Source organism: Macaca mulatta, chromosome 6 (assembly GCF_049350105.2).
Source record: "Macaca mulatta isolate MMU2019108-1 chromosome 6, T2T-MMU8v2.0, whole genome shotgun sequence".
NCBI lineage: Eukaryota > Metazoa > Chordata > Mammalia > Primates > Cercopithecidae > Macaca > Macaca mulatta.
In genome coordinates this window covers 106,672,188-106,690,997 of record NC_133411.1, presented here as the reverse complement: position 1 = coordinate 106,690,997, position 18,810 = coordinate 106,672,188, and the positions used below count along the sequence as shown (strand labels likewise).

General features: G+C 35.4%; 1 long non-coding RNA gene across 1 annotated transcript in view; it reads right to left on the bottom strand.

Annotated features, from left to right (window-relative positions):
• Positions 1-18,810, bottom strand: part of LOC114678700 (uncharacterized) — an 81,988-nt gene that overhangs the window by 37,026 nt on the left and 26,152 nt on the right. Inside the window, exon 2 of the long non-coding RNA XR_003730162.2 lies at positions 4,174-4,311. This is a non-coding gene — a long non-coding RNA (uncharacterized LOC114678700). The remainder of the gene's footprint in view (positions 1-4,173; positions 4,312-18,810) is intronic.

Sequence of the window (18,810 nt, the reverse complement as noted above, 5' to 3'; positions counted from 1 at the left end):
GGATACAATACCTCTGCCAAGATCCTTGTGCTGACTGCTGTAAACCCACCCCCTTTCTTTGTTCCTACGTGACTGCAAGTATTCTAGTTTCCCCAGTGCTCTCTGTGAAGGATAGAAGTGGCCTTTCCGGAAGGTATGTCAATATGCTTGGAAAACTGTATATTATTCTTGGGCTTTCCTTTCCCCACTGGACAAACTCTAGGCCTAAGGAAATCTCTCAGTGTGGGCTGTGCCAGACTGGGGCAGGGAAAACACAGTGAAGGGGGAAGTATTCCTCTCACTTTTCTAATGTGGCTTTATGGGGCTTTTTGCAGTTTTAATGATGCCTCACCCTCAGATTCTGGGATTTTCACAAAGGCATTATTGTCAGTGACTAGTTTCTGGTTGGTATTTCTATGAGGAGAATTAGAGGTAGGACCTTCTATCCCACCATCTTGCTGATGTCACTCTCTAATGGTTACCTCCTAAAAAGTGGTTATGCTCATGAAGCATTTGATAAAATAATAATCCAAGAGATTTTCTGGAATATGTTTATCATATGCTTCTACTTTTTAAAATTAGTCTATATGAGGCCTTAAATTACACCCAATTTTTAAATATGGGAAATTGAGAACAATTAGCATAGAAATATTGGCAAAAATACACCATGTGAGTGTAAAGTAAGACACAGTGTGCTAACCAACTCTTGCTCACAGGCAAATGGAAGTAATTATAAGCCACTTAATCAAGACCTAAATCCAACTTTAAGCTGGGGAGAACAGAGACTCAGAACCAGGGATACAGCACAAAATATTATTACTAGAGTTGTCTTATGAGCAAGGATAATGCCTTAACTATAATATTCATGAGTTTTAAAGGGCCATCTGGTGGAATTAATTAATCCAGAGCTTCCATCTGACAACAATTAAAAATCACAAGCTAAGGAGATAGAAGTTGAAATTCAACTATTATAAAGAGGAACAAAAGAAAGGGGAAAAATGGCAGTTAACTGGAGAGAAGATCAATTTTAAAAGTCTCATTCTTCCTGAAGAATTTAAAATTTCAGAGCTTGAGCAGGTTTTTTAACACAGAGACCAAAAATTGACTCCAAGCAATCAAGGAAGGCAGGAACCAAAGTTGAAGATGGTTCGTTCTTTCTTTCTTTCTTTCTTTCTTTCTTTCTTTCTTTCTTTCTTTCTTTCTTTCTTTCTTTCTTTCTTTCTTTCTTTCTTTTCTTTCTTTCTTTCTCTTTCTTTTCTCTTTCTCTCTTTCTTTCTTTCTTTTCTTTCTTTCTTCTTTCTTTTTCTCCTTCCTTCCTTCCTTCCTCCCTCCCTCCCTCCCTCCCGTCCTTCCTTCCTTCTTTCTCTCTTTCTCTTTTTTTTTTTTTTTTTTTTGAGACAGAGTTTTGCTCTTGTTGCCCAGGCTGGAGTGCAATGACATGATCTTGGCTCACTGCAACCTCCATCTCCTGGGTTCAAGTGATTCTCCTACCTCGGCCTCCCAAGTAGCTGGGATTACAGGCATGCACCACCACAACTGGCTAATTTTGTATTGCTAGCAGAGACGGAGTTTTGCCATTTTGGTCAGGCTGGTCTCAATCTCCTGACCTCAGGTGATTCACCCACCCTGGCCTCCCAAAGTGCTGGGATTACAGGTGTGAGCCATCATGCCCAGCCAATGAAGGTGTTTTCTCAAGCTACGGATCTGACTGGTTCAATAATTTGTTGTACTGTGAATAAGAACACCCCATGCATTTGGGAAATTAGAAATATAATGTCTAAGATGAATAAAATAGTTCCAATTAGTAAAATGACACCTCTATTGAGAAAATAGAGAAAGAGAGCAGGAGAATAGACAAGAGAGAGAGGTCCCATTACTGAGATTTTGCATTTCATTTAGTATTTTTAGTTTCTCAACAATCTGAAAAGTTATATACTTTGCTTGTTTTAATGACAAGGAAACAGAAGCTTAGAAAAGGTAAGTGAATTTCTCAAAGGTAGATAGCAGATCTGCCTAATGCTAGACTCTGTGCAACCTTGTGAATGTATTACATAGTAAAACCACAAAGTCTTGCTCTAGCAGAGTGAAAAGAAATCTTTATCGTTTATAGAGATTGGCATGTGGCAGAACTGTTAAGAATTTGAGAAATGAAATAAATAAATATCAAAGCTTCTGACATTTATTAATGCTGAAGGGTGAGCACCTAAAATAAATAATTGTTTGCTTAACAGAGCAGCTTCATTATTTTGGGGTAGTATAAAATCAGATCCTGAGCTTAGAGTTGGTGAAGTGAAGAAGTGCGTAACTCTGCATAAGAAAGAAATGGGGGCCGGTTGTGGTGGCTCACGTCTGTAATCCCAGCACTTTGTGATGCCAAGATGGGTGGATCACCTGAGGTCAGGAGTTCAAGACCAGTCTGGCCAACATGGTGAAACTCCATCTGTACTAAAATTATAAACATTAGCCAGGTGTTGTGGCACACACTTGTAATCCTAGCTGCTCAGGAAGCTGAGGCAGGAGGATCCCTTGAACCCGGGGAGGTGGAGGTTGCAGTGAGCCGAGATAGCATCATTGCACTCCAGCCTGGGCGACAAGAGCAAAACTCCATCTCAAAAAATAAATAAATAAAATAAAATAATAAAAAGGGGATTTTAGCACTTGGAGGAGGGATTCCTGGAGAGAAAGATATTTAGCAACTTAAGAAAATGTAAGTAAGAGTTACGGCTTAAGAGTAGAAATCTTGAGAAGTTTTGGATTGCATTTTAGGGTGGTAATGTTTAATATTCCACTGCATATTATTGCTTGTAATCCTCTTCTGTTGCTTTTCTCTTCCTACCTTTAGGAAAAGTTCATTAAAAAAAACTTTGTATCAGTAAAACTTTGTGAGAATAAAAGAGCCTGAAGAACATTCTGACTGATTTGAAAAAACACGTGAAACAATTAGCATCTTAAGGGGCAGAAGTAATAACAGGTAGGAAGCAAGTCAGACTAGACTGACCCGGTAGAGATGACACCCTAGGAAACACTAAAATATTAGATGAGACTTTCTACAGCATGAGACTGGGAGATACAAGGCAACATCTTAGAACACTAAAGCAAAGAGCAACCTCAGAAGGCTGAAGGATACAGAGATATTTGAGCTACACAAGAAAAGGTGCTGCCACCCTAAGGTAATTGTCTAAGTGTTGGAAATGAATTTTTGAAAGATAGGATCAATATTACCTAGTTCTGGGCAATAGCCCAGTTAATGAGGGGCTGATGCTGTTTCTGATGATGCCTCATTTGCCAGTCTGCAGAACTGAGATTATGAGCCTTTATGGCAAACCTCACCATCTCAAACATTTAAATTTTTCCAGTCATAAATTCATAGTATTCTAAGAATGTTTCACAATATATCATTTCAAAAATAGATGCAAAAGTGATAACATAGATGTAAATTTGTATCACTTCTTTTGTCAGAAAAAAAATGAATTCTTAAAAATACTGTCTATGAATATTTCTGAGTAATGCTCATGGAAGCCCTGAGGTAAATGAATTTTGGTTTAGAAACCAAAAACTCTTCTGTAATATGCTTTTTCAAAATCTGTGACTGTTAACTACATAGGAGAAATTATATTAAAAATGAAAAGGTTATTTAACAAGCTAGTGAGTGGTTTTTTTTTTTTTTTTTTTTTTTTTTTTTTTTTTTTTTTAACTGATGAAGTCTGTCTTTTGGTAACACTGCAGGGCAAACAAACTTCTGATTGATTAATGACTGATGCAATAAAATTAATACACTCCTGTAAGTTACATGAAGCACAGGTCCAAGGAACAGATGGTTGAATATATCTGCGGAGCCACACTGACAAACTGCAGATAAAGACTCAATGAAACTATTAAAATAAATTTATATATGTCAAATATCTGCTCTTTTACAGCTAGTACAATAAGTAACAGAACAGCAATGGAATCAATTTTGTCCCCAAAATAATTGTTGCATTGTTTAAATTTTGACATTGGACAGATGTTTAAAGGTGGTCTCTTGATTAACATATATAAATATATAGGATTATTCCTTTTTCAAAAACTTAAATAAATTAAAAGAATCAGAACAAAAGGTGGTAGCTAATTTTTCTCATCTGTGTATTTCTCAGATACTCAGTGCTATATTTTATACAAATTACTCACAAAGCAGTAACAGTTTTGTCTTCTTACCACATTAAAAACATTTCATCTTTTGCAGAACTGACTTTACCACTCTTTATGCTGTTGACTTGCAGGCATCAGTGTCTATTGGTGGATATCAAGTTCAGTCCATATGGTCAAAGATAGGTGATAGATTGTTTTAAAATTCTAAATGAATTCAAGAGAGATTTGTTGTCAAAGGGAAGATAAAAATTTACCGTAATTGTATGTTTTCACAGTGCTGTTACTTTTCACAATCTCTTTAAAAACTCCTATTAATTTATGTGAATTTTAAAGTATACTAAAAGAATATCTCACTAAATATGTTGATGAGTACAATTGAAATACATTATGGAATTTTATCCAAATGTATTACCATTTTCTATAATAATGTGAATTTGGTTAGGAAGAAGCAATTAGAGTATATTCAGAATATTTACAACATAGTTCATTATTTGTTTTTATACATTAGGTGATTAGTTATGCCTCGTGACACCTATTATATCTATTTTATCAAATTTTGAGGGGCAGATACTAAGTTGCCTAGCTACAGCCTTCATTAATATATTTTCTGGGATAGTTCAACCTAATTAGCATGATGCTAAGAGATTATCAAAAGCTTTTCTGTTTTGCTAATGACTAAAATTTAGCTAACTCTTTTCCACACTGCTAGTAAATTGAAAATGGCAAAATAATCTATACATTGTCCTATTAATGAGATACAATCACAAGCAACTGATTTCCAAAAGTGTCAAATTCTTTTTAATATTATTCCAACATATCTACAATTTACTAGAGTTAATTTTACAAAATAATATTTTGGAAGACAATTTTGATAGAGTTCTAAATAATTTAATAAACAAAAAATTTTAGAATATATAGGCAATTTTTTAAAAAGTGGTGTTTCTACTTTTCATACTGTTCTACAGAAAGAATGATAACTTTCTAAAACAGCCTAAGAGTATAGGCAACAATATTCAGTGTGAAAAATATGAAAGATATATTTTGATGACAAATCCACATCTCCCATTGCATTTGTTAGCCATATTTCAACACTACAAATGTCATACAAATACCATGAGACCACACTATACAACACATACATCAATAAATAAAGGAAATGTGGAGATTGATTTGATTTGTATTTTTAGTTTAATCTCCTCAAAAAATTTTCCTCTGAAATATGAGATAAAAATAAATAAATAAATCCAAAACTTTATCTTTTAACTGTTACTATAAACCTATATTTTTTAAAAATGGAGAAAAATTAGTAAGCTAATTTCTATGTAAAATAAATATTTAAATACCCTAAAAATTAAAACAGAGTAACTTTAAATTGGCATATTCTGTTATTTTTCAAGATACCATTTTTTTCTGGATTTTTAAAGAAAGAATAAATTGTGAATTACTTTAGAGTTATATCATATTATTGTACACGTTTTTAATGCAAATGAAGTATCTTTGTATAGTGTAACTAATATTAAAAGGCAATCATTTTAATTAAATTCTATATTCCTTTAAATTTCTAAACAGATATGGATTTTCTATATAATGAGAAACAAAATTTCAAAAAATATTTTCTTAGATTTTTCAATCTTATTAAAATACTTACTGTTATAAATTCACAAATAATACCTTAAAATAGCTTGCAATTTTAAAATATTCATTACCCTGTTAATGATCTGGAGCACATTGACTAGATTTAAAGATTATACATTGAAATAATGCTATTCTTCAATAGGGTAAAGGCACATTTTTGATGATTTAACCACATAAAAAAAGGAAACCAAGCAATTCAGAATTATAAATAACATTTTAGTGCTCTTTGCTCTGTATCTTTCTGTTTGTCTGATTAAACCTTTGTATAGCTAACCAACCATCTGAATAAACAAAATATGTATGACTAATGTCAATATGACAGTCATGAATAAAACAAAGCACCAGTAAATATATTCACTGAGCTATTATGAAGCTCATATAAGATAATGTACATGAAAGCACTTAGGAAACTGTGAAGCAGTACATAAACGTAAGGTGTTATTATCATTATTATATGCTTCTGACTGTACATGAGAAGAATAGCAGTCAAATCTATTGTAAAATTGCATTCTTAGAAGACAATGAACTTAATATTCTAAAGCTGATTCACAGGTGTACTTTTGTATTTGAAACACTAGACAGAATGAGCAATCCGAAAAAAAAAAAATTCTGATAAAACTCACAGACATCCCAGAAACTCTCTCTTATTGAAAAGAACATGTGTCTTTATTTTGTTACAGTATAATGGGAGTTTTACAGGTCTTTTTCAATGCTTTTATAAAGCTAAAAAAGAGTCCAAGACAGGGAACCAGAAATCTGAAATCTGGCCCCAATTTTACTCTAGTTTACTACATGATTACAAGGAGACTTAATCTCTCAGACTTCAGTTTTTACATTATAAATGTGTCTAAAATGGCTTTCTTAGAAGGTTTGATAAAATAAAACACTTGAACACCATCCACTGATCTGGTGTGTAATATGTTTTAAGTGTAAACATTTAAAATAATCTTTAAAAGTTTCCCCCTCCTTACCAGCCTCTTATGAACCATATTACCCACATATTAGCATGTATTCACCAAATATTTTGGGCACATTGTCTCCCACTTGCTCACACATGGCATCCCACCCTACAACATTTCTCCAAACTATTTCTGGAAATCTTTCCAGGCATCTTGTTTGGCAGCAGTGGAAATGCATAGATCTGACCACTCACGAGTTTTCAATAACCAGACATTTTTCTGTGTTCCTCTGGTCAGGACACTCTCTCGTACCTCACAGCATATTTTTCCGTGCTCCATTTTCTTAAGCAATTGAATCAATTACTTCCCATCTAACTTTTAGTAGATGACATTTTGTCTGACTTTGCAAAGAAAGTAGAGACAGAAGGAGGGTGAGTAAAGTTAACAATATTGCATGCTACACTTTAAAATAGCTACAAGAGAGGATTTTGTTCTTACCACAAAGAAATGAGTGTTTGCAATTTTAAAAATGTTTAATACCTGGATTTGATCATTACACAATATATATATGTATCAAAACATCTCACTTTGCTTCAAAATATTTATAATTATTATGTCTTTATTTAAAAAAAGAAAAAGGAAACTAATACTACTTTCTTTTTCTTGTACTGTCCTTTTCTCCTTCTTCTGGCTTAGAATGAAGTATTTGTTGCTGTTATGTGAGTGCAATCTTTCTACCTGCGCTTTAGAGCAGTGTTCCTCAAATTATCTTTAAAGAACCAAAATTTTAAAATTCTCAGTCAATACAAGCTGACATTTTTATTAGATTCAACTAATACAAAATGACTGTGTAAAATTAGTATAAACGTTTCTGAATGCTTATTTTCCATTTCTGTACCTCGCCTCACAAATCAGTAACAAACAGTTGATGAACCAAGACCAGTTCTGGGACCTGACTTGAGTAGCATTTATTAGTGTGCAGCACCTCCCATCTTTTTAGGGACATTGAAGTATGAATTATCCCCTCTCCTGCATCATTCTCCTCCTCTGTTGACTTCCTTGTTCACATTTAAGCATGCTCTTGTTTCTTCTCTCTTCAAGCTACCATTCTATAGCTCAGCTGTACTTTTCATCTAACAGTTTTAAAGAGTGATGTGCAGTAACCACAGGGCTGCACTCTTCTCTACCTCACTCCTAAGCTTACTGCTCTCTGGCTTCCATCTCAGTTGTGCCACTGGAACTACTCTTGCCAAACAAATAATCAGGAATTTTTTTTTTTCTCCCTGAGACATCTGGCAATGGCTGAAGCCATTTTGTCACAACCGAGGGATACTACTGGCATCTAGTGGGTAGAGGCCAAGGAAGCTGCTAAACATCCCACAATGGACAGAACAGTTCCTCAAAATCAAGAATTACTGTGTCCAAAATGTGCTGAGGTTGAGAAACTGATTTAAAAGCAAGTGCCACATTTCAATCCTAATATATCTTGACATCTTCCAGGATTTGACACTGTCAAATAATCTCTAATTCCAGATTCAGAAGCATCATCCAACTGGCTGAGTTCAAGTCATTCACCTGGGCTCTAGCTGATGAGCAACTAAGAGAAAGAATATCTGCTCCTCTTAGCTCCTGTGTTTTCTTTCCATCTAGAGATTCCCCTCTAATTTGTATTCAGATGATAGATAAACAAAATGATGAAGGTTGACTATAGTGTCCCAAACCAAATATGCATTTCCTCAAACTGTCCATGTTTAACTCATTGAAATGGCCCAAAATCAGAGTTGCCATACCAAACCTGATTCTTTTTTTTTTCTCTTCTTCCTCCCTACCATCTAAATACCAAGTCATGCTCACTCCGCTTGCTATTGTCTCAAATCTACTCATTCCTCTTCATCTCAATCTCCAATTTCATTGTCAATAGGAAGGCTGAAGAAACAAACTTCAAAAATGGGCAGAAACCAAGGGTCTCTGAATATGGAATGAGTGACCCAAAGAAGCAGGAGATGAGTTAGAAGTCATTCCATCACTGACAGTGGCAGCAGTGACTCCCTGCATCTTGTGTCAGTGATGCTGGGTTATCCAGTCTCAGTGAGACTCTTTGTGTTACATGAGTATTTATGGAACATCATTTTGCTCCTATACTCTCATTAAAGCAACCTGTATCCCGATTTCTTGCTCTTAACCTCCTCCCAAAACATTGTCAAAATTGCATTCGCAGTTGTCTGTCTAAAATACAAATCTAACCAATTCATCCCTCTGCATTAAAACAATTCAATGGCTTCTAATTCCCCTATGGATAAAGACAACCTCCTCATTAAGGTTTGTCGAGCTTTGTGATCCAGCACCTGACGGCTTCTCTGTTCTCATCTTTGATTCTTTAGATTCCACATATGTGTGAGATCATACAGTATTTATCTTTCTGTGCCTGCTTATTTCACATAGCATAATGCCTTCCAGGTTCATCCACGTTAATGCAAATGATAGGAATTCCTTCTTTTCAAAGGTTTAATAGTATTCCATTTTTATTCATTCATCTGTTGACAGACACTTAGATGGGTTCCATATCTTGGCTACTGTGAATAATGCTGCAGTGAACGTGGAAGTGCACATATCTTGAGATAGTGATGTCATTTGCTTTGGATACGTACCCAGGAGTGGGATTGCTGGATCATATAGTGGTTCTTTTTCTAATTTTTTGAAGAACCTTAATACTACTTTCCATAATGGCTGTACCAATTAATAGTCTCACAAACAGTGTATAAGGTTTCCCTTTTCTCCACATCCTTGCCAACACTACTTGCTCTCTTTTTATGTTATCAAAGAATACACAGTCCTTCTCTCTTCATACTATTACATTATATTGTATGTACACATTTTATTTATCTGTATTTTCTCCCTTTATGGAGAGATAAACCCTTTGAGAGCATACATTTAATCTGTTATATTCATTGCTTTATCTAGTGTCCCTAGTTTATCACTGGGCACATGGGAGGTGCTGAATAACTAGGTTTTGTGACAATAATGCCTGGATTCTGTTTCCTTCCAGTGCTGCTCCTTCTTTCCTGCCAAGGTCTATGTTTTCTTGTGCCTTGTCATGGTCTCCTTGCTTACCATGGATTCCCCAAGAATAACACTACCTTTCCCAGGGCATGCTTTGCCCATTTTTACCCAATGCAAAGCATGAAGGTTAGGAGTCAAAAGACTTTGCTACATTCCCTCAATTCTTCACTGAATCTGAGTCACACTGGCTCTTATGGAAATGGCGAAAATGCCTCTCTTCCTAGTATAATCAAACAAGTCCCTGAATCCAGGCTTGGACTACATGCTGTTCCTTCCATTTCTGTCTGTCTTCCACTCCCACCTTTTATTTTGCCTCAAACAATATCTTCAGAAAACATTCTTCTCACATGTCTATCCAATGCCCTCCATATAAATTATCTATGCAAATGAACACCATCTTACAGCTTACACCGAACCAGAACTATCTCTAAGAAAGAATACACAAAATTATATTCTTACTCATATTCTTTGATTGTTATAACATATCCTCAACGGGAAGAATCAGAAATACACCCCCAGTTGAGTAAAAGTTAAAATGTAGGTATAGCAGATACAAGAAATATTATTTTTCACATGTTTTGCACACACTAAACTTCCATTTCCATTTATAAGAATCACTTAAATTGGAAGAATGGACCATCAGTTGACTATAGGGGTCAAATGTAAAATTGTAATAGATGTGTTGGCTCTTGGAAATAATCAATGAAAGAACTTTTTGATAAAAATAAACAGCAAAGTTTCTAATAGTGTATACAATAAATAAAGCATTTTTATGATACTCTAAAGTATCCCTTCCATGTCACTCACTCCAGAATGTTCACTAATTCTGTATTCTTAAAGCAGAAGTAAAAAGCCGAGATGGGAGCCAGAATTTGTGATTGTTATCTACCATGTAACTTCATTATTTAATTTATAATATGAAGAACTCTAATTTTTCTATTATAAAAAGACATTTAGGCCGGGCGCGGTGGCTCAAGCCTGTAATCCCAGCACTTTGGGAGGCCGAGACGCGCGGATCACGAGGTCAGGAGATCGAGACCATCCTGGCTAACACAGTGAAATCCCGTCTCTACTAAAAATACAAAAACTTAGCCGGGCGAGGTGGCAGGCGCCTGTAGTCCCAGCTACTCGGGAGGCTGAGGCAGGAGAATGGCGTGAACCCGGGAGGCGGAGCTTGCAGTGAGCTGAGATCCGGCCACTGCACTCCAGCCTGGGTGACAGAGCTAGACTCCGTCTGAAAAAAAAAAAAAAAAAAAAGACATTTATAGAATTTCAGTCCTAAGTTTTCAGGAAAAAGAAATGATAGCTTTCAATATTTAATTGTTGTTATTTACAAAAATATCGCTCCCACTCATGGGTACTAGGAGGGAAAGTATTTCCATAAGAGATGTAAATTATCTGTAAATATATTTATCCATAATGGCATATCAAATCATGAGAGACTAGTAAATCATTTGTCAAGGCACATACAATAGTCATATTGAGGAAAAACTCTTCGATGTTCATACTTCATGCAAATTTATTCCCACACTCTGGTGAGATCTTTTATTTGTTCTTCTGCTTTCATGTGTTGCAGGATTGCTGTTCACCATCTACTTCTTTGTCTGTGTATAATTTTCACATTGTTCTAATTGTCCTGGAACTTACTGAACTATTGAATTTATAGTTTTGACTCATCTGTACAACTTGGGAAATTTTTTGAGGCAGAAGCCAATTCTCCGTGGATATGTTCCTTCTTCATTTTGCATACTACTCTTAGTTTCTCTTAATCTTTTTCCTGCTGAACCGTATCTTCCCTGATTACCATGCTATCTCAAAAGCAGAGGAGTATGTTTCAGATGTTTTTATGTAAATAGAGAGACTAGCATTCTTATCTATTAAAATTATTTTTGTTTATAAACCAAAATTGTTTTCCTCCCTCTCTCCCTTTCTTCCTTCCTTCCTTTCTCCCTCTCACTCTCCCTTCTTCCCTTCTTCTTTCTTGTGTGCATGTGTGTGTGTGTGTTGTGTGTCTTTCTTGTCTCTCTCTGTTTCTTTGTTTATTTTCAGTGTGGGAATTTGTTTTCTGATTGCATTGCCAATATGCACTTGCTCACTATATTAATTCTTTTGTACGCCTGTGATTAAATCCAACTCTACTGTTTATTTGTGATTTGCTGGTCTTTTCATTCATATGTGTGTGTATATATATATATACACACACACACACGCACACACACTCTCAATATATTATATATATACACTCATTCATTCATATATATATATATATATATAATCATGTATGGTCCTTTGAACTAGGTCTCAAAAACTACAGATACATGATTATATGCATATATATAATATATATTTTGGCCGGGTGCGGTGGCTCAAGCCTGTAATCCCAGCACTTTGGGAGGCTGAGGCAGGCAGATCACGAGGCCAGGAGATCGAGACCATCCTGGCTAACACGGTGAAACCCCGTCTCTACTAAAAATACAAAAATTAGCCGGGTGCGGTGGCGGGCGCCTGTAGTCCCAGCTACACGGGAGGCTGAGGCAGGAGAATGGTGTGAACTCGGGAGGCGGAGCTTGCAATGAGTGGAGATTGCGCCACCACACTCCAGACTGGGTGACAGAGCCAGACTCCGTCTCAAAAAAAAAAAAGAAAATTATATATATTTTATATATCCATGATGTATGTTGTCCTTTTCATTCATATATTATATATACATATTCATATATTATATATACATAAGTATATGCATATATTATATATATTGATGAATGTATATATGTACATATATAAAATCATGTATGGTCTTTTGGACTAGACTTTAAAAACTACAGATATCTGATTGCATTCTCCCAGTTAGCAGATGTCGATATGACATCTACAGCTATAGAATAAATGTTATTTTATAAACCAGGTTATTAGTTGAGAGTTGGAACTTTCTTTCTTTGTTTTTCAATTTTCTCCCAATCTAATCTTTACAAATATGTTCTTTTATTTGTTTTGAAGTCTCAATTTCAATTTAACAATTCAGGGTACAAACTATAAGAAAGTTTTATATGGTTGAAGTGTTTTTCATGTTATATAATTAGCATCTCCATCCCTTAATTTGTTCTTACAAATGATTGCTATGGTGTACCTATGTGTTTGGAAGAATTCAAGTTGCTTTGTATGATCCCCCAAGCACTTCAGTACTTGCATTTTTACCAGCATGGGTCTTCTTTTGTCATGCTTGCCTTATATTGAGAATTTGGCATGACTTCTTACTTGTTTTGACATTGGCAAACTTTTACATGTATTTATTTTAAGCTATAGTTTCCTCGTAGGCTCAAGACAAAAACCCTAAGCACCGTATTTGATTTCTCTTTTTCTTTCAGTCCACTCTTTACAATCCCTCAGAACTGTCTACTGAACCTTCAAAATACACTCCATGTCTTAAACTTACCTTTTACCTCCTCTAACTGCTCCCCAGTCCAATTCACTATCATATCACATTTGAATCACTACAGCAATTCAGTACAGGTCTCTCTGTTTTCCTTCTTGTTCTCCTGTGCCTATTCTCAACCCAGCAACCAGACAGATCTTGATAAACCTTCACTCCTGTGCTAAAACCTACGAAGGGCTTCTAACAACACCTATAATAAAACAGGAAGTCTTTATGAGGAGCAGAAGGCCCTATGCAATAGGACTTCTGGCTACCACCTTATCTTCAGCTTCCAGAATTTCCCTGTCATATTCTGCTCTGACTACACTAGCCATTTTGCTTATCCACAAACATGCCAAGTTCCTGCCTGCCTCAGAGCCTTTCCCATAATGTCTCTTTGGTCCGAAATGCTCCATCACCAGGTCCTCATATGGCTCCTCTTTGTATCATTCAGGCCACTATGGTCATACGTAAGTTCTATATCCTACTCCACATCATTCTTCCATCCCCTTATCTTGCCTTATTTCTCTTGTAGTTTTTATCATTTCCTGAAAATATATTGTTGGCTTATTTTTGCATTATGTATTGTCTGTTTTCTTCTTTAGAATGTAAGTTTCATTAGGGAAAGGACTTTTTCTGTCCCTCTCTGTGTCTCAAGCACCCAACAGCAACTGATATATGGTATACAAGGAATGGATATGAAATAAGTATCATGTGAAATAGGCATTCTTATTATTCTTATTTTAAAGCTATAGAATCCAAGGCTCAGAAAGGTAAAGCAACTTGTCTGGTGTTAGTTTGCTAGTAAGTGTCACAGGCCAGGTTAGAATCTGAGCACTCTGCAGTGTGGTTTGTTATTCAGAATGATAAATATATCCCCTTCCAGCCACTTAACCATTCTGCAGGCTCTGGTCATTATGTGCAGTTTATTCCCATTTGTAATATTAAAAAATAAAGAACTTAATCCTAACTCCTATGGCAGCCCATTCACTGGACACTGTGCATGATAAACACAGCCTTCTTTCTTGGTCTCAATATTGTACTGAACATTTTTCATGTCCTTGTCATCAAAGAATTACAGACTGTGTTCTAGATGTGATTAATTCATTAATCTTCACAAAACCTACTAAGCAAGGTTAGTAAAATTAATTATTCTTATTTTACACCCAAAGAATGGTGACCCACAAAAATTATTAGGTGTGCTTAAGGTTATATGGTAAGTTTAGGCCAAGAACTCACAGAGTTATTTCCACATGTTTATTAGAGAAGCTTTTAGTCTATGAGATGGCATAATATTTAAACTAAGAGCAGCAATTTTATTTACAAAAACACACTATGAGTTATTAACAATCAAACATAAGATTAAGTCATACCTTCCCTTTGATTAATCCCATGAAAGAGATGTGGAGTGGGAGCTGATATTTTCTATAGCCTCTTCTAAATCTATGTTTCCCAGATTTACTCTGAGTATTTGAAATGTGGGGCTAGTTGAATGGTGTTTTCATTTTTATTCCTGAATGTAATTTCAGTAAAATCCCAAAAGGATATTGACGTGAATTGCTATTAAAGTGCAATGATATTGGTGAGGCAATGCAGTGCAGGATTTGCAATTACCCAGTCCTGGGTTGATATCCTAGCTCTGTTATGCCTTACCTTTGTCCCTAGGTTAGTATTTAAATCTCTTAATCTGTTTCTTCATCTGGTAAGAGTGAATAGTAGTAATACTGATCAGAGAATACTTTGGAGTGTTCGTGACATAGTACACTTTCAGGACCTGGCACTCAGTCAGCTTCCAGTAATAAATGGCACTTACTATTATATTTATATTATATTTTATTTATGTTATTATTAGAAGAAAGGAGCTGTGATTATGTCATATAAACAGAACAAAAATTAACATTTTACTATGTGTGAATAATGTTTTGAAAAGCAACCACACTGGGAAAATGTGTGCAGAAGTGTTCAGCTTCCTCGTGAGTGAGCCTCTTTATAAATAAGCATCTATTTGCTTCCACTTGTATGTTTTGTATAGGACATGTATCTTTTAATGCAGCCAGCAGGACTTACTACTGGTAGCAATATTCACCATTAACTTCAGGTAACCATGGTAATGTCAAGGTATTAAACCCATTTTTATTGATATTATTTTTAAAACATTAAGTGATTATTTTCATCTATTTGGAACTCCTGAGAGTTTGCACTTTGGGTATCAGAGTTGGTCTTGAGAATAGTTTGGTTGCTGAACAGAAACTAGCTTAAAGCAGATTTGGGGTAAGGGTCTAAGAACATCTAAAAAGTCTCAACTGCCGTAGGTCATGTGAGATCTCACTGGAACTGATGCATTGTTAGGCAGCTACTCTCTCTCACATCTCATGGAATCTCATGCCTGCTCATGTGTTCATGACTATGCATATGTTTGTGTTTGTGGATTCCATTTGCCTCTGTGAACCCAGCTTCCTCAGCAAAAGATTCATTTTTTTTTTCAACTTTTATTTTAGGTTCAGTGGGTACATGTGCATGTTTGCTACCTGGGCATATTGCATAATGCTGAAGTTGTGTGATCCCACAACCCAGATACTGAGCATAGTACTCAATAGTTAGTTTACCAACCGTTGCTTCCCTCTCTCGCTCTCCCTTTTATTGGTCCTGCATTTCTATTTTTACCATGTTTATGTCCATGAGTATCCAATGTTAAGCTCCCACTTATAAGTGAGAACAAGTGGTATTTGGTTGTCTGTTCCTGTGTTCACTTGCTAGAATCATGGCCTCCAACTGCATCGATGTTGCTGCAAAGGACACGATTTTGTTCTTTTTTATGGCTGCATAATATTCTATGATGTTTATTCACAATAGAAAAGATATAGAATCAATCTAGGTGCCCATCAACAGTGGATTGGATAAAGCACTTATTTTTTGCTTCCCCATTACTTTTCAAGTGACTCTGTGTTGCCAGGTCATCTAATCTGGCCTGACCTCACTATGATCTCTCAGTCTCAGCACCTAACCCCATTGAACTGATTCAGTACCTGGAGGTTACTTTCAAATTTCTTGGAGACTGCCGTGGACTTCTGTGTCCTCCCAGAAATCCATATACTGAAGTCCTAATGCCCAATGTGACGGTATTAGGAGGTGGGGACTTTGGGAGTTAATTAGACTTAGATGACATCATGAGGGTGGCACCCCATACTGAGATTAGTGCCCTTATAAGGAGATTGAGGGACTAGAACTATTTCTCTCCATGTGAGGATACAGCAAGAACCAGAAGGAAGGCTTTCACCAAGGAACCAACTATACTGGCAACCTTATCTTGGGCTTTTAGCCTCCAAAACCATGAGAAATGACTGTTTGCTGTTTAAGTCACTCAGTCTATGCTATTCCATTACAGCAGCTCAAACTGAGGCAGATATATAATCTGATTGACCCAGAAATGCTCAGTTTCTCTCTGCTAGTGTAATTATCCACATCAGTAATGAGGTATCATCTCTAAAATGGTGTAGCAGGGAGGAAATGATGAGCATCTCTACTAATGATATATAAGATAACAACTTCACAAATGAAATTGACTTGGTGGTTTGGCTATTTTTCACCTATATTTTTATAGGACCATTGTTTACTTCTTTCATAAATATCTGGTTTCTCCAGTATCTGCAATTTGAAAAAAGATCATCTGATGAATTGATATCAATCCTGCAACTACACACTGGCAAATTTTATGTGTCACATTCTGCACAGTCCTATGCAGAAACAGGGATTTTAAAAATACTGCTAGTTATCTAGGTTATGCAGTAGAAACTGGATGAAATGTAAATAAGTGATTTATAAGTCAGATGTTTTTATGCAAATAGATCATTGATTTTGCTTAATCATTGAAAAAGCCTTGGATTGCTCAAATGACTGATGAAAAATAAAGTATCCCAAGATAAAATCATTTTGAATTGAGGATAGGCCCTGAGTCCAATGACTGGTGTCTTCATAACAGAAAGGAATAGGAAGTTTGAGACACTGAGTCACACAATGGGAAATACCATATAAAGACCGAGGCAGAAATTGGAGTTCTATAGCCACAAACCAAGGAACACCATCAGATGCAAAGAAAGATTCCCTTTTAGAGTCTTTGAAGCAAGTGTGGCCCTGATGACACCTTGAATTTGGACTTCTGGCCTCCAAAACATTTACTCATGTAACATCCAAGACACCTCTCTCACAGAACTGTGAGAGAATAAATTTCTTGTTAAGTCACCAATTTTGTGATAATTTGTTGTGGCCATTAGAATTATCCCACATTGTGGTTAGAAAACAATCAGCAAGATAAATACACCTAAAGTTATATAAAGTAATGTATTATTTTAATTACACATGCATGTATATGTGTAAAAAGTTATATAAAGATATGCACATGCAATATGTGATGATTGATTTAATAAATAAAAGTAATAACAAAATGATCCCCAAATGTTTAGGCTATTGGCATTATGTATATCAGTATTTCACAAACCCAACTGTGCAGTTACTTGTGGAGCTTTTTAACAATACAAGCTCTTTGGGCTCCAGCCCAGAGCTATTAAATAAGATTTTCTAAGGATTGAGTTTAGGCATAGATATTTTAAATCTCCACAAGTAAGAAATAAAAAACCATGCCAAACCTCCTATGACAATGTTCTGAAAGTGCTGAGCAGCATTTATACATATCTTATAAAATGCATATTATTGTCCAGAAACAAAAGATTAATGAAAGCAGCTCATAACATTAAGTTTTCAAAGAAAACATTCAGAGAATAGGCACTCTTTTAAAGACTTGATTTATATTTTTAAAAAATGCTTTCACTGGTACGTTTCTGAAGCAAGGTTACCAGAAACATCTAACTATTACTTGTTAAATAACTGACTTGCAATTACAAATTACAGGTCAGGATGTACTCTCCAAAAAAAAAAAGTCATATTTTGTTTAACACTTGCTAGATTCAAAATCATCCAGATTGCCTACTTCTATTTCTGTCTCAATTAGAAGTGTCATCCCCCAAGTAGTTTCTTATCTTTTCAAATATCCGTAGCCAAGTAGAAGGCAGACAAGTAAAAAGAAAAACAAAACAAAACAAAAAAAACTCAATTTTAAAGATGGAAGAGAGATATGTAAAATTCTAACCCCTGTATGGTTAAAAGTAACTTTTCCAGATCATTTTAAAAAATCCCCCGAAAGACAGGAGAATTGCTTGAGCCCAGGAAGAGGCAGTTTCAGTGAGCCAAGATCGTACCATTGCACTCCAGCCTGGGCAACAAATGCGAGACTCTGTCTCAAAAAAAAAAGAATAAAAGAAAAAAAAATCATTTATTTTTGTTGAATAGGACCACTAATTGTAAGAATACATAAAAAGAAAAAAAAAAGAATAAAGCAAAGAATAATCGTGGACAGACAACTGAAGTCTGTTAACTTGGAGCACATAGCCAAATAGTTGCATACTAGATAGGGAGGATTTGGATATGAATTCTAAGATAATTCTACCAAAATTCATGGTGTTTTCAAATTTTAATTAAGGAAATGAAATTTCAGCTCAAATATGTGGACATTGGAGTAGAATTACTAACATTCTTCAGGAATTTAATATAACTTGACTTATTCTTTCCTCTGATGTATCCATATTTGCTCATGTAACACCTAAGACAATATGGACGAAAATGAAGAGTAACCTAAATTCTCAG